General features: G+C 41.6%; 1 protein-coding gene across 1 annotated transcript in view; it reads right to left on the minus strand.

Moving 5' to 3' along the window:
* Positions 1 to 17,547, minus strand: part of COMMD1 (copper metabolism domain containing 1) — a 137,140-nt gene that overhangs the window by 19,610 nt on the left and 99,983 nt on the right. The window lies entirely within an intron of this gene.

The raw sequence follows: 17,547 nt of genomic DNA on the forward strand, positions 1-17,547 counted from the left end.
AGGGGGCTGGAGCTATACACAGTGGGTAGGGTGTTTGCCTTGCACATGGCCAACCCGGCTGACCCAGGTTCAATTCCTCTACCCCTCTCGAAGACCCCAGCAAGCTACCGAAGTATCTCGCCCACATGGCAAAGCCTGGCAAGCTACCCGTGACGTATTTGATATGCCAAACACAGTAACAAGTGTCAAAATGGAGACATTACTGGGCCCGCTCGAACAAATTGATGAACAACAGGAGGACAGTGACAGTGACAGTAATGGAGGCAGGGGGAGAGGGGAGAAGAGGGGTATACTGGAGAGACTGGTGGTGGGGAGAGTGCACTGGCGGAGGGATGGGTGTTTGATCATTGTGTGATTGTAACCCAAACATAAAAACTTGTAACTATCTCATGGTGATTCAATAAAATAAATAAAAAATAAAAGATGACTTTAAGTGGGGAGAAGTAAAGTATCAAGTATCAACTTACACTAATGCACAGAGTTGGTAATGATCACACTAGGTAGGACACTTAGGACAGTCAAGAAAACCAGACCATCCACAGGGAAAAGAAACCATGAGGAAATGTAGCTTTCCCTTCCATATAAATTCTCTCATATGCATATGTACATCCTGTACCTTTTCTGCTCTTGAACTCTCAGTGCTCTTCTCTTCGACTTCTTAGAAAAATTCACTTGCAGAATAGAGACGGCCAGGAACATCTACCTCCCAGCACAGGCTCTCTCACCATCTGGTTTTCCTATGTCGAAATGTAGAAAACTCCTGAAAAGAATTTATCTCATCTCAAAACTATTACCTTTGAGCAGCACCTGTAGCACCAGCCAAGTAACAGATACCCCTTTAGGAAAAGGATGGGTTACCCTTGTTTGGGGTTCCCTCTGTTAAAATTAACTGGGTTCAGTGAGTCAGGACGAGAAGATGATATGGAGTACAATCATACCACAGGAACAGTAGGAAAAGCAGCTTCCCTTACCGCCTTAGCTCAGAAGAAAGGGGAGGGTAGGCAATGACAGAGCCATCTGCTAGAGTGAGAAGATCAGAACACAGACTACACTATTTTGATCATTGATTTTTAACTATCCTATTTCTTGTTGAGTACTATTTTTGGCTTTTGGAGGCCATTACTGCTAAAGGACCCATATACGGCGCCAGGTATTAAACACAGGTCAGCTATGTGTCATGTGGAAAGCAAGTACTTTACCTACTGTCCTAGCTCTCCTGTTCCTATAGAGAACTTTGTGTTTGTTTTGGTGTCATATCCAGCAGTGCTCCTGACTCTGTTCTCCCAGCAGTATTCAGGAGATCATGCAAAACCAGGGTCAGAGATCAAATCCAGACCTCCTGGATACAAAGCTCGCACTCAGTCTGTTAAGCTATTGCTCCAGTCCCAATAGAGAATTTTTATTTTCATGTTTTTTATTTTTGGTTCTGGGGCCATATCCAGCAGCGTTCAGAACTTCTGGCTCTGTACTCTGGGATCACTCCTGGTCAGGCTCCAGGGCCATGTGTGGTGCTGCGGATCAAGCCAGCATTGGCTTGTTATTCCTGCATGGTAAACTTTTACAGTCAAGTAGATATAATCACTGCTTATGATTAGTAAACACAATTGACTGGTGCTCAATAAAACATATTGTTCAACTGACAAAGAAAATGATGTGTGTGTATACACTCATACATGCTGGGTGATTCAAGCAATTTTACTATATATAAAATCTTAAGTTTTATAAATGTGAAGAGTATTCATTTTAATTTATTTATTCTGGGTTAGGAACCATAGCTAGTTACAATGCTCAGGGATTACTCCTAGCTTTGCACTCAGGAACTACTTTCAGCAGTGCTCAGGGGAGCATATGGGATGCCAGGGATCAAACCTGGGTCAGCTGTGTGCAAGGTAAGTGCCCTACCTGCTGCATTTTCACTCCAGCCCCCAAAGTGAGTATTCATTATATCTTTCTTATTTCTTACCTTTTAAATACAATTCTCCCACATGGAAATGTTTTAAATTTATAAAATCTGATATACATACAATTTTCTAAGAACTCAAATATTTGCATATAAAATAGTATGTTTATGTCAAATATTATATTTAATCTTAAGAGTCTTAGATTTAATATTTTTTACCATATTGAGTGAAGCAAAAGCCCCCTATAAGAAGTTACCTATTTTATTTATTTTTTTCTTTTTTCTTTTTTTATTAGTGAAACACCATGAGGTACAGTTATAGGCTTACAAATTTTGTGCTTGGGTTTCAGTTACACAATGATCAAGTGCCCATCCCTCCACCAGTGTCCGTCATCCATCAGCACGGGTCCCAGCATCCCCCCCCACCCAAGAAGTTACCTATTTTAAGTTCCTTATCTAAAAGGCCTGAGAGGCTTAGCAGTCAGCTGTGCTTTTGGGAGTCCAGAGGCCACCCTGCTGCTCAGTTCTCAGAATTGTTCTACCCACATTTTTCCCAGGACAGGCTGAAATTATTTTATATACCTCTTATCCCCTTCTTATGACTGGCTCAGAACATTTTATATACAACTCACTCCCTTTCTAGATCTGACTATACTGTCTCACCAGTGTATTCTCTTTCAATAAACTGACTTCAATAAACTGTCTCACTCTCTTGGTAAATTTTACCATTCCACCATTTGCACCCAGCAGGTCTAGGTTCAGGTACCTCTCCCTTCATTGAATAATCTGAAACTCCAAATACAAATTCTAAATAGAATTAGCATAGATGAAAGAAGTGGTAAAGAAGAAATTAAATAGAAAATTGAAATCAAAGCAAGCAACTTAGCCTAGATCCTTGATCACTTGATCACTTGACATTCTGTTACCCATCAATTTGCTCAAGCGAGCGTCAGTAACATCTCCATTCATCCCTGTTGTGTGCTAGTGTAGCCCGATGGTGTCTGCTTGTTCTAGGAACACAAAGAGCCTCAAACTGATTGTTCAGGGTCTTTACGAAGAAGTCTGACCATCTCGTAGGTGGGCGGCCAAGCGATCTTTTGATGTCCCATGGAATCCAGTCAGTAATGGCTCTAGTCCAGTGGTCATCCCTAAATCTCATTACGTGTCCAGCCCATCTGATTTTCGACACCTTGGCAAACCAGACAGCATCCCTGATTCTTGATCGTCGACAGAGGTCAGAATTTCGGATTCTTTCTCTCATTTAAGTGAAACGTGATACTCCAAGCATAGCTCTTTTGATTCCTCTTTGGGAGACCCGAATAGCGTTCTCATCCTGTTTCATAGGTCCCAGGTCTCTGAGGCATATGTTAATGCAGGAAGAACAGTGGAATTGAAGAGATGTGTTTGGAGCCAGAGGATCTTCATCCTTTTAGCTATTTCTTTGATGCTCTTGAAGGTGTTCCAAGTCGTTCTCTTCCTCCTGTGCAACTCAGGTGCCAGGTCATTCATCATGTTGACTTCTTGACCTAGGTACACATAACTGTTGCATTCAGAGATGTTTGTTGTGTTGAGAGCGAATGGAACGTCAGGAACGAGACCATTTCTCATAAACATTGTCTTCATGAGATTCAGCTGTAGTCTGACCTTTCCACAGACACCATTTGTGCCGCTTGGCTAATGTTTGGTGTTATTAGAATGATGTCATCAGTGAAGCAGAAGTGGTGTAGTTTCCGGCCGTCTGTCTTCACTCCCATTCCTTCCCATTCCAGTTGTCGCATGGCGTTCTTGAGGGTGGCACTGAAGAGTTTCGGTGAAAGGTATCTCCCTGCTGAGCCCCTTTCTTGACATGGATGATCACTTCCTTGTAGAATGGCGAGATCCTGGTAGTCAATCCGTAATACAGCTCATGAGGATCCTGATGTATTGAGTTTGAACGCCCTGTTTGGCTAGGGCTTCGATGACCACTTCAGTCTCAACAGAATCAAAGGCCTTCTTTAAATCAATGAACATTAGACAGAGCGGCATCTTGATCTCCCAAGAAACCTCAATGAGCTTGGTTATCGTGTAGATATGGTCAATTATGCTGAATCCTTTGCAGAACCCAGCTTGCTCGCATGGTTGTCTTTCATCTAGTGTTCTGCCAATCCTATTCAGGATGACTCAGGTGAACAGCTTGCAGACGACAGACAACAGGCAGATTGGGCGATAGTTGCCAATATCGTGGATGTCTCCTTTCTTGTACAGTAGTACAGTCCTGCTGGTTTTCCACTAGGACGAACCCTTGCATTTAGACAGGTAGCATGTAAAGAGCCGAGCCAGTGTATTGATGAGTACTGATGGCAGGTTCTTCAGGTGTTCATGTCTGACCTTGTCTGGGCCGGGTGCTGTTTTCTTCTTTACCAATGAAATGCTGTGTCGGATTTCGGAAGGGAGAACGTTGAGAATGACATATCCATCCTGCGGAATTTGGTATGTGGGCAGGTGGACATGGTTATCGATGAGATCCGAGTAGAAGTCATTGATAATCTTCTCCATTGCCCTTCTGGAAGATGTGAGAGATCCATCAGGATGTTGGAGGGGAGTCATCTTGGTCTTATAGTTGGCGAAGGACAGGTGGGCGTTGTGAATGCTTTTCCCAGCTACCGCATCTGCCAGCACTGCTGCTCTTCTCTGAGGTCTTCCTTTATCGCTTCTCTGCACTGCTTTGCAAGCTTGAAACTTCGCTTGTGGTTGCCTGAGGCTTGCGCCAAGCCATGTTGGCGATTGAGCTCAAGTGTTTTTGAAGACAGGTGTCTTTTTGTGGCTATCTCTCTCTTGGCATCCCTCGCACACTCAAGGAGGTGCTGAACCAGTTGATCATATTCCTTGTCAATGTTGTAAATGACAGCATCTTCCCATGTTGCTGCAATAGTGCCAAAGAGCTCCCAGTTGGTGGTCGTTCTGGGAGTTCTCTTCTCAAACTTTGCAGCCCTTTCTCCCTGTTCCATGAAGTAGAATTTTGCATGAACTAGATGGTGGTCCAATCCCATTTGGAATTTTGGGACAACAGTGACATCAGTCAGGCAAAACCGTCGATTGAATATGATGTGGTCAATTTTGTTGTGGAACTGTCCATCGGGAGACTCCCATGTCCAACATTTAGATTCAGCCTTCTGGAACTGTGAGTTACAAGGAATAGTCTTGGTCGACATGATGAACTCAGATAGTCTCTCACACTTTTCATTCTATTCTAGGCTATGTGTCCTGATGTGATCTTCTCGGTCCTATCTTGGCATTAAAATCACCGACAATGATCTTGTAGAAGGTGTGGTCTTCTTTATAGAACTGCTCCAGCTCCATGTAGAACTTCTCAATTTCTCCATCATAATTGGATGTTGGTGCGTAGACAACAAAGATAGAAACTTCCAGCAGTGAGCCTCATCTATTCAAGTGTAATCGTCCAATTAGGGTTGTTAGGCATTCGAATGAATCAATGCTTACGGCCAAGTTCGTGTTGTTGTCACGACACTACCAACGCCTCTTTTGTCGCATGTTCTGAGGAACAGTTCCTCTCCAGTGTCGAAAATGGCGTGATGTGATTGATGACTTCTCGTCTCGGTCAGACCAATGATGTCATACTTGATCTTTCATGTTTGTACCATCAGGTCCTCAGTGGATGCATCTGATGCCAGTGTATGTGCATTGAAAGTACAGAGAGTCATATTTGTCCTTCTTCGTTTTGGCAGCCTAGTTCGGCCTTGAGATTTTATCAACCTCTCCTTCCTCATCCTTCTTAATGCTGCTGTATTGGTGGCTTGTTCAGGGTCAGGGTAATAAGACCCATTGTATTTACTTAACACCTAACTTCTAGAACACCTAACTAAATTATATACGTTTACTTTCTTTACATGACTATTCCCAAACTTTAGAGGAATAGAAGTGTTTTATAAGGGAAAGTATTTTATAAGGGAAACTGTTCTAGTATTTATACAGAAAGAAATTATTTGGGAGTAGTGGTAACATCAAAGGTACAAAAATAAGGCAAAGGTATTTATGTAAAATATACACTGTCACTGTCCTCCCGTTGTTCATTGATTTTCTCATGCGGGCCCAGTAATGTCTCCATTGTGAGACTTTGTTGTTGCTGTGTTTGGCATATCGAATATGTCACGGGGAGATTGCCAGGCTTTGCCGTGCATGCGAGATACTCTCGGTAGCTTGCCAGGCTCTCTGAGAGGAGCAGAGGAATAGAACTCGAGTTGTCCATGTTGGCTGTGTGCAAGGCAAACGCCCTGGTGCTATCAAAAAACAAATGCCCTATCCACCATGCTATCAACAAACAAATTTGTTTTATTTGTTTATGTTTATTTGTTTTGGTATAGAGTATTTATTAAGAGAGAAAAGTCAGATGAAATACTTTTAAGGTCAGTTTCCATAATAAGACATTAGGACTGCAAGTAATGGGAAGTCATTCATTTTCATTTCATTTTTCATCATTTCATCATCCTGTTATTCGTCGATTGCCTCGAGCAGGCCCCAGTAACGTCTCTTTCATCCTAGCCCTGAGATTATATTCAAGGCTATATAGGAGAATGAGACCCATCATTGTTACTGGTATTTGGCATATTTGGTACACCACGGGGAGTTTGCCAGACTCTGCCCTGTGGGCAGGCTACATTCGATAGCCTGCAAGTTTGTCCAAAGTAGTAATGAGACAATAAGATGTCATAAAAAAAGTTCTGATAAGATGTCGCGCGGCCGCGCGGTTCCGGGATCTGGATTTTATAGTCTCTGAGTCTTGGCCGCTGATGGGATTACACGGCGCCAGGGGGCCAGGTGGTGGGTGTGACCCCTGCCTACTGGAATTTGGAGGATCTGGGTGGAAGATGCTCGACTCCAATTCGAGTAGGCTTGGAGGTCTCGGCCCCGGAACCCGCGTGGCTTTGTCCCTCTGCCAGTACCTTCATGTGTGCGGAGAGTGGTCTCAGCATGGTGGTGGCTGGTCCTGGAGGTCTTCGGCTGCCGGAGCCCTGGTCGGGGCGGGGAGGAAAGCTCAACCCGCTCCCCTCCAAGGGGCTCCGGGAAGGAACACCCAGGCGCGGGGGCAGAAGACTGCACTGTTCTCGTCCGGGATCTGGATTTTATAGTCTCTGAGTCTTGGCCGCTGATGGGATTACACGGCGCCAGGGGGCCAGGTGGTGGGTGTGACCCCCGCCTACTGGAATTTGGAGGATCTGGGTGGAAGATGCTCGACTCCAATCCGAGTAGGCTTGGAGGTCTCGGCCCCGGAACCCGCGTGGCTTTGTCCCTCTGCCAGTACCTTCATGTGTGCGGAGAGTGGTCTCAGCATGGTGATGGCTGGTCCGGGAAGTCATTCAGGAGGAGTTAAATGGTCCATTAAATCCTTCATTTCATAATGCAATGTGAAGGACTAAACAAATAGAGACCGAAGAAGATCTGATCTAGGATAGTGGCTGCAGCAATGAGTTGATGGATAGGTAAACAAAATACTACAGACATACAGGACTAGGTAAACAAATGAGCTGTAGGTGCGGAAGAGAAAAGTAATGGAGAGCACTGATATTTAAAGTCAGGATTATAAGCATGATGGTGATACCATCATCTGAAACAGGAAATGAGAGGAAGAAATACAGTTAAGGAAAAGGATAGTGATAACACATATTGAACTGGAAATGCCTTCCAGTACAGAATATTTGCGAAACATTGATTACCTTGCAGTTAGGAAATATGGATCTAAGCCTATGTGGAAAGGCAAGAATTAGAGACAGATCTCAAAGAAGATCCTAAGAAACTGACAATGAAGAAAACTGGGGGTGCGGAGGGCTGGAATGATAGTTACAGTGGGTAGGGCACTTGCTTTGCACATAGCTGACCCAGGCTGAATCCCCAGCATCCCACAAACAATGCCAGGAGTACTCCCTGAGTGCAGAACTATGACTAAGCCCTGAGTATCAATGGATGTGGCCACAAAACAAACAAATAAACACACAAATTGAAGGTGAGACAGGTGGGGAATATATTTCCTTTTTAATGAACTACACAGAGAAAAGAGAAGAAAAACATGCATACAGAGGGTAAGTAATAAGAGGGGCATCAAGAAATCAGAAGCATCACTGGCTCTGATAGCCACTGAGCACCACTGGGTATGCCTAAATTTCAAGGTGACATGCAGGTAGGGTAATTCAAAAAAAAAGCATGTGAAAATGACATTGTGTTCTGTTTTTATATATGTATTTACTTCAAAGTTCACAATAAGGATTTACTATTAGCTCTACCTGGATAGATTTGGAAACTGCAATAGACCCACTGAACTGCATATCTAAATTGTTAAGACTGAGATAACTGAATAAAAACTTATGAAACAGTCTCAGAAGGGCTGACAACTATTATCAAACTTTGGTACTTTGGTGAGAATTTAAAAATATATTTTTCTATTTGTAAGACATGACTCAAAATTGTTCCAATATCAAATTCCTGTTTTGTGTATGTGAATATATCTGACAATTAATATTAATAATAAGTATAACACTAGTATAGCAGGTAGGGTGCTTACCTTGCACACAGTTGACCTAGATACAATTCCCAGTACCACATAAGGTCCTCTGAGCTTTGCCAGAGTTATCCCTGAGCACAGAGTCAGAAGGAAATCTTGAGTATACTGCAGAAAAAAAAAATTTTTTTTAAATGTATCCCAAATGTTCTGGACACCAGATAAAAGATCTAGTCCTGGAAAAAAATTTAGAAGAAAAATATATTGGCCAGGGAAATAGTCCAGGGGTAAGGAGCTTGCCTTGCACATGGCTAACCCGACTTAAATTCTCAACACCAAATATAGTCCCATAAGCACTGCCAGGTATGACTCTGAGCTCCGAGCCAGGAGTAAGCCCTGAGCACAGCTGGATGTGCCACCCCTTCAAATGTTCTTCACACCGAAGACATTTAGAATTATAAATAATAAGTACAGTATATCCATTGTCCTGTGCACAGTCATAAATATGTTTGATAAGAGGGACTGTAACCTTTAACTATTTTTTAAACACCCTCTAAAAATGTTTCGTTGAACATGAAGTATACTGACCAGAACAGACTGAAATTTTAGTTTCATGTTTTTATGTTCTGACTGGAAAAAATTTCAGACTACAGTATAATAATCCTTAAATTCTGAAAAAGAGCAACTCTGGACTTGGAGTGCTTTAGAAAGATTAAGAGTTTTTAAAATTCATCCCCATTTTTGCTTTTAGTCCTACGTGGAAGTAGCTCTTGAACCTTTTAGAGACCACAAACTACATCTGAAAAGTAGGGTAATAGTATTTGCCTGCCTACTTCAGAGAGTAATTTGAGAATTATGAGCTAATGTTCTTATATCTCTCTAAACTGCACAGATGAAAGGCCTTAATTATCAATGATCAGTCCAATTAGTCTGATGTCATTTTTCCTACCTCAGGTTTACCTGAAGTATGTGCCTGTAAGAAGCTCTTCCCCCAAAACAAACACAAAAAGGGATACATTTTATCCTGTTATCTAGATGTAGGTCTGCTACAGCATTATAGCTGTAAGAGTCTATGTAGAACATTTAAAAGAATACTAATAAGACATGTATATAATAATAGTGGTTATCATTTAAATAACAGAATAACACTTAGAAAATTTATCGGGGGATGGAGAAATAGTAGAGTAGGTAAGGGAATTTTCTTGCAGGCAGATGACTGGATTCACCCCCAAATGGTCCCACAGCACCACCAAGAGTGATCCCTGAAGGTGCCCCAAAAGGGGGTGGGTGAGACTCCTTCCCACCCCAAAGGACCCAGCCCTGGCAGTTGAAACCTCCAGAACTCAACTGCTGCCATACTCACGGCCACTCTCCACATGCTCAGGTCAAGCCTCACCCACAAATGAAGCTATTCCTGGACCTTGAGGCTGCATTTGGGGCTGTGCAACAGTTCACAGGATATACCCTACCCATAGTCCAAGAGTACCGCACCACATTTGATGGGGTTCAAAGTAGGAGGCAACCAATCTTAGAGGAAAATATTTTTACAGATATATATATATATATATATATAAACACATAAGGCTCAACCCATAACAACATGTTAGTTATATCTTATAGAAGGGCTTCATGGTCCCTGGACAAAATACGACAATGTTCACACTCTTTCCTCTACGGATACATTTTTTGTAGCATTTTCAGCGGTTTTTCATAACAAACTATACAAAATATATTATTTCGGTTCTACTTGGGGGCAGGGATTGGGGTTTTGAATGGAAACATCTGAAATACGGTGGTGGGAAAGTGTAATGGTGGTAGGATTGATGTTTGAATATTTAATGTAATCAAACATTGTGAACTACTTTATAAAATAAAAAAAATTTAAAAAAGAGTGATCTCCGACATAAAGTAACAAATAGGAGGCTACACCCAAGAACAGCCGAGATAAGTACCAGGAGGATTACTCCTGGCTTTGAGGACAGCTGCACACACTAGGGGAAAAGGCAGCTCAGATAGAGAAGGGAGCACCAAATAAAGGGTGTTGGGAGGTTCCTCTCAGGATGGGAAATGCGTGATGAGAGTAGACTATAGACCGAACAAGAGACAAGACTCAATGTCTCTTTTGCAAACCACAGCACTCAAAAGGAGAGAGATAACAAAAGGGAATGCCCTGCCACAGAGGTAGGGTGGGATGGGGGGATGGGGGGTGGGAGGGATACTGGGACTGGTGGTGGTGGAGAATAGGCACTGGTGGAGGGATAGGTATTCGATCATTGTATAACTGAAACCCAAGCACAAAAATTTGTAAGTCTACAACTGTACCTCATGGTGTTTCACTAATAAAAATTTAAGAAAAAAAATAAAATAAAAAAATAAAAAAGAGTGATCCCTGAACACAGAAACAAGAGCAAGCCCTGAGCACTGCTGGGTGAGTCCCCACTCAAATGCAAAAATTTAAAAAAGGAAAACAACTGATCATGACATATACTACTCATAGTGAATGCAAAAACTAACAAAATTCAATGACTTATTTTTATGGAAAGAGAACAAAAGGTATGAAGATTTGTATGAAATTATAAAAGACCTCAAATAGTATGGCAACCCCGAGGAAGAAAAAGGAAACTGAAGGTACCATATTGCCTGACTATATTAGAGGGTCAAGTAGATGGCCCAAAGGTCTAGTGTGCATGCAGGGTTCAAGCCCTGGCATCACGTGGTTCCCCTAGCACCACCAGAAGCAACCCCCCCACACCAAGCTGGGAGTAGATTCCAAACACTGGTATGTTCCCCAAATCAAAAGAAAGAAAATAAACTGTAAACATAATTAAAAATGTAAGATACTGGAATAAAAACCCATAATTACCAATAAAGCAGAATGGAAAGTTCAAAAATGAGACCATACATTATCAACATTTATTAAGTTAGTTTTTAGTTTTTGGGTCACACCTGGCAATGCTCAGGGGTTTCTCCTGGCTCTACACTCAGGACACCTGGGGGTGCTCTGGGGACCATATGGGATGCCTGGGATTGAAACCAGGTTGGCCGTGTGTAAGGCAAACACCCTCCTCGCTGTACTATCACTCTGGCCCTTATCAACTTTTTAATAAAGGATGATCCAAGACCATACAATGGAGAAACGGGAGCCCTGTCAACAAACAGTATTGGAAAAGAATGAACAGTTAAACAAACAAAGATAAACTACATTATTTACTAATCCCATCACTGTCACTGTCCTTTCGTTGTTCACTGATTTGCTCAAGTGGGCCCAGTAATGTCTCCATTTTGAGACTTGTTGTTACTGTGTTTGGCATATCGAATACGTCACGGGGAGCTTGCCAGGCTTTTCCGTGCGGGTGAGATACTCTCAGTAGCTTGCTGGGCTCTCCGAGAGGGGGCAGAGGAATCGAACCCGGCTCAGCTGGGCTGACTGCGTGCAAGGCAAACGCCCTACCCACTGTGCTATCGCTCCAGCCCACTAACCCCATATAAAATTTAAAATAAAAACAGAGTAAAGAGTTAGATGTAAGATCCCAAACCACAAATACATAGAAGTCAATGTAGGTGAAACATTCTATGACATTAATGTTAAAGATTTAGGGGAAATTTGATTCAATATTTAAGAAAAAATAAACACTTGGGACTACATTTTTTTAATCAAAAAGCTTTTGAACAGCAAAAGAAAATATAGGCAATGAGAAGAGTCTATCGAGAGGGAGGGAATATTTGCAGATTATGCATTTGATAAGGGGTTAATAGCCACAGTATGCCAAAAACTTAAACAACTTTATAACATAAAACAACCAACCAAAAAATGGGCATGAGATCTGAATAATCCCTTCTCCAATGAGAAAGTGTGAATGGCTGAAAGGCCTGTAAAAAAATAGTTCATCCTGACTAATCATCAGGGTAAATTAAGATCACAGTGAGATACTAGCTCACATTTGTGAGAATGGTTTATAGCAAAAGAATTATCACAATTAGTGATAGCACACAAACTGAACTAACACTATATAATCCTAGGTCAAAATCATCGTTTGACCACTATGTAGCCTATGGGTGAATTAAATTCTCTATTTTCTTCTCTGTACAGAGATAAGACTAGTTTCTTCAGCTTATTTTGATGTCTAAATAAAATGGGGCATGTAAAAATGTCAGACCAATAGCTAAAACACAGGAATCATCAAATTTTAGTCATTTTCTCTCTCAAGTTCGTTCTTCATCCTTCATTCTTGATTTCCAACAAAAAACCATTTTGTTTTGGGGTTTTGTTTTGGGGGCACCAACTTCAAACCCCTATGTTTCTGTTTGACACCTTCCTTTTCCCTGTTCCCTGTAACTAACATCAGATATTCTAATTCTACTCAAATAAATCCAACTGAAACCAACCAACATTTATAGACATTGAGCTAACATATGTGGGGATCTAAAGAGAAGCAAGACAAAATTTGCCTATAAAAAGGGGGCTGAGATCCAGGGTGAAATACAACAATTTTCACAAACTTTCCTCTAAGGAAATTTTTGGGATCATTTTTAGTGGATTATTTATAACAAGCAATACAAAATAAACTATTTCGGTCCTGCTTTGGGGGCAGAGTTTGGGGGTCAGGATGGAAACATTCAAAATGTGGTAGTGGGTAGATGTAATGGTGGTGTGTGGAATATGGCAACAGGTGCCAGAGGAGATAAGAACTGTCCCTGCATAGCAGATAAGACCTGTCCCTGCACAGCGACCCAGTAGGGAGTGTCTGGATGCATTTTACAAGCACCAAGTATCTGGCCTTGAGTCTCACCCAACCCCTCAAGAACTGTCACCTACTCGAGTCATTCCTAACTGCAGCATCTAGCCCTAATTGGGAATGGATGGGACAAAGCTGAGCTGGAAAGGTGATAGGTCAGTAATGCTAAACTTTATGTGATTGGACAAACCTCTTAAGCCAAGACCCTCCTTATAATATGTGTGTACTTGGCAATAAAGTGAATGGCCATCAGCTGTCTCCCAGAGTGGTTTCTCTGCGCATCTGTCATCCTTTGCCCCATGACTGCCTGGACCCGGTACGCACTGTGTCTGGGCATTTTGGGGAATAATTGTTCCCCAACAGTGGTGGGATTGGTGTTGGAATATTAGATGTGACAAATTATTTTGAACAATTTTATAAAAATAAAAAAATGAAACAAAATTGATTTTCCGAAGAATACAAAAAAGAAGCAGGGGCAGTGCTGAGAGGCAGCAGTATGAAACAAGGTTAGCAAAAATTATAACTAATAATGAAATTTGAATTCTAGTTGTTCTATGTATTATATGAAGCACTGGGAAAATCAATGTGACTGGTATTATTTTGTTCAAGTACAAAATGAGAGTTGTAAATGATTATATCCAGAAAAATTGAGATGGTGTGAATAAGGGGCTCTATCTAGCCAGAAAATGATAATTGATGAGGTTCACCCCACCCCCCAGAACTTTTAACTAAGAGTCTCTTTAAAAATCAAGTTGTAGGACAGGGAAGAGTGGAAGAAAGACTATGACAAATGTTAGAATTTTCTAGGTTGTCTTTTTCTTTTAACACGAATTTATTCTATTTATTTTTATTTTAGGTGCCATGGTTTACAATACTGTTAAAAGATAGAGTTTCATGCATAATACGATCAAGCAGGGTTAGTGATCAAGTCACTATCCCATTTGACTTCAGTCAAGTGTTGCCTTATAGAACATCGCACCGTCCTCCCGTTGTTCACGGATTTGCTCAAGCGGGCCCAGTAACGTCTCCACTGTGAGACTTGTTGTTACTGTGTTTGGCATATCAAACTCGTCACGGGTAGTTTGCCAGGCTTTGCCGTGGGGGCAAGATACTCTCAGTAGCTTGCCAGGCTCACTGAGAGGGGAGGAATCAAACCCGGGTCAGCCGTGTGCAAGGCAAATGCCCTACAACTGTGCTATCGCTCCAGGCCTTATAGAACATAGGCTAATGATTTTTTTTTTTTAAGACAAATCAGACTGAAAACTCCAGGTTCAACTGTACCAGGAATGAGTGACCTCCACCCATGTCCTCCCACGTTTCTGGCAACTTGGCAGCCACGCACATAAGCCATCTCTGGATGGTGCCAGATGATCTCATCAACAGCGATGATCCAGAGACTCACTGTCCTTCTCTTGCGAAAGAGCATAAAATGATACACAATAGCCATGCCTCTGGACCCCATGCCAGGCTGTTTCACTTGGGGCATCCAGGAGCGGGACAAGTGAGGCCCCTTCCTGCCCTAAGGGACCCTCCCCCAGAAGCCAAAAACCTCCAGAACTCAACCATCGCCAGGCTCATGGCCACTCTCCACACCCTTGGGCCAAGCTTCACCCATGAGTAAAGCTATTCCTGGACATCTCATACCTGACACCACTAATTCCAAGAGTAGCGCATCACATTAGATGGAGGTTTAAAGTAGAAGGCAACCAATCTTAGAGAGAAATATATTTTTACAGATAGATATACATAAGCACACAAGGTTCAACCTTTAACAACATATTAGTAATCTCTTATAGAAGGGCTTAACTGCCCCTGGGTGAAATACAACAATCTTTATGCACTCTCTCCTACGGAAAGGTTTTTGGAGCATTTTCAGCAGTTTATTCATAACAAACAATACAAAATAAATTATTTTGGTTCTGCTTTGGGGCAGGAGTTGGGGTTGGGGATGGAAACATTCAAAATATAGTAGTGGTATTATTGGTGTTAGAATATTAAGTGTAATCAAATATTTTGAACTACTTTCACTGTCACTGTCCTCCCGTTGTTCATCGATTTGCTCGAACGGGCCCAGTAATGTCTCCATTGTGAGACTTGTTGCTACTGTGTTTGGCATATGGAATATGCCACGGGTAGCTTGCCAGGCTTTGCCGTGCAGGTGAGATACTCTTGGTAGCTTGCCGGGCTCTCGGAGAGGGGCAGAGGAATCAAACCTGGGTCGGCAGGGCCGGCCGTGTGCAAAGCAAACGCCCTACCACTGTGCTATCGCTCCAGCCCTTTATAAAACTAAATTACTTATCACTTAATCACTTAATCCCCGTTAATCATCGATTTACTCGAGCGGGTGCCAGTAACGTCTCCATTCATCCCAGTTGCGTGCTAGCGTAGCCCAATGGTATCTGTTCGTTCTAGGAACATGCAGAGCCTCAAACTGATCATTCAGTTTATAAAAAAAAAAACATCACTTATAAAACTAAAATTAAATAAAAAATACATGCCAGAAATTCCACATCATTGTGAATTCTCCGTTAAAAAAATCAATATTTTTATATGCTATATCTGAGACAGATACAGCACAGAGATTAAGGTGCTTCCCTGCACATGACAGACTCCGATTCAATTCCCAGCACTGAATCTGGTGTCCCAGCCTACAAGAAGCAATCCGCAGGACAAGAGTAAGCCCTGTTCCTCACTGGTGTGGCTCAAACCCCTCACACCTCCCAAAAAGAAAAACTGGCATGTAATTTAAAAAAAATTAAAGTGTGTACAAATCAAGTATATGTCAGCTAAAACTTGCAAAGCACCAATTTGTAATCCATGTCTTAATGGCTTAGATGGAGGGGTAAAGCTTGCTAGATGCTTCAGACTTGTGGAAAGTGAAGGATAATGCTTTTTATTTTATCACTTGGTTTCTAATTTTCCCTGTCTTGTGAAAATTATAATTTAAAAAAATAGGGGCTAATTCAATCAACTTAATCAATGACTGAATAAATAGCAGTACTGCTACATTATAAATAAATATATAAATAAATAAATAATTTAAAAAAAAAACCCAGGCTGGCGACATAGTAAAGCAGATAAGACACTTGCCTTGCATGTGGCTGACCCAGTTTCAATCCTCAGCATCCCATGTGGTTCTCTAAGCCCTACTATGAGTGATAACTGAGTGCAGAGTCAGGAGTAAATCATAACCACAGCTGGGTGTGGCCCAAAAACCAAGAAAAAAGAAACAGAGAAGACAAATTAGATAACCGCTCTTCAGAGACAATAATAAACGTAAAGGCACTGAATATCATTTAGTCATCTGGGTCAGCATACTGACTAGTTTAGTTCCTAGGAAAATCTATCTGGAACCCTTGGGACTCTGCTAGTGAAAGGCACATCTTTGTTATTCATGGTGAATCTGACAGTTTGCACTTTATTGTTGCATTGTGGGCCTCTGGGCAGTTTATTCTGAAGAGTCAATTTAGGATAGGATAAGCTGAACAACAAAAAAGCTATCCTATAATCAGAATATTGGTGCCTCAAGTCATTTAATAGTAGCTCAACCTGGTAAGAGGGTAGGAGCATGAGTTAAATCACATGGCCCATGGTACACTCAATCACAGCTAGAAAATGTGATTCCAATAATATTCAGATTCCAGGGCTCATTGGGGCATCCTTGTTGATGACCCCATTAACATTCTGGGGGTTTTCGGGGAGGGAAGACACTGGTGCATTCTGATCCCAAAGGAGAAGCCAAAGAAAGCTCTGTTTGGGACCCTACCAGACTTCACTATGTATTTCTTCACTGACTGGTCCTGATTTTTATCCTCAATAAATAAAGTTGAAAGTTTAAATATGGTGCATTCCTGAGATTGAGTTTTGTAGCTAATTTTCAAAAAGAGGAAAACACTGTCAGATTTGTATCTAGCTGGGAATTCTGGGACCCACAAACTTGTGACTGGAGTTTGAAGCAAGGGTGCTCTGTAGAGGACATGTTAGCACAGGTCTGTGCTAATTTGGGGTCGATAGACATCAGAATTTAATACTGTGCTGTTATAAGAGCATATCCTTTCAGTGTAAAAATTAACTCCATAAATACAGTTTGATTTAAATTGTCAATACCTGAGAGCATTATAATCTGATGAGTAATCAGGAACCAATCTCTTATATTTCAGCCACAAGGGACAATGATAACGTGCAGGTGCCAAGTATTGCATTAGATATTGCCAAATCCTTTCTTAGAGCAAAGCAGAAAAGTAACATTTATTCCCCTTTGAAAATCTGTCACAATTCAATCAGAATTATAAGCAGTGAGAATTTGATCTTTAATTTCCAGTAATATGTGTTTTTTATTTTCACTCCAGTTTAAATCTGCCCTATTCCCACTAGCTGCACCAGACCTTTTTAAAACCTTTAAAAGAAGGGACTCCCATTAC

The sequence above is a fragment of the Sorex fumeus genome, unplaced genomic scaffold (genome assembly GCF_029834395.1).
Source record: "Sorex fumeus unplaced genomic scaffold, SorFum_2.1 ptg000006l, whole genome shotgun sequence".
In the NCBI taxonomy this organism is placed as follows: domain Eukaryota; kingdom Metazoa; phylum Chordata; class Mammalia; order Eulipotyphla; family Soricidae; genus Sorex; species Sorex fumeus.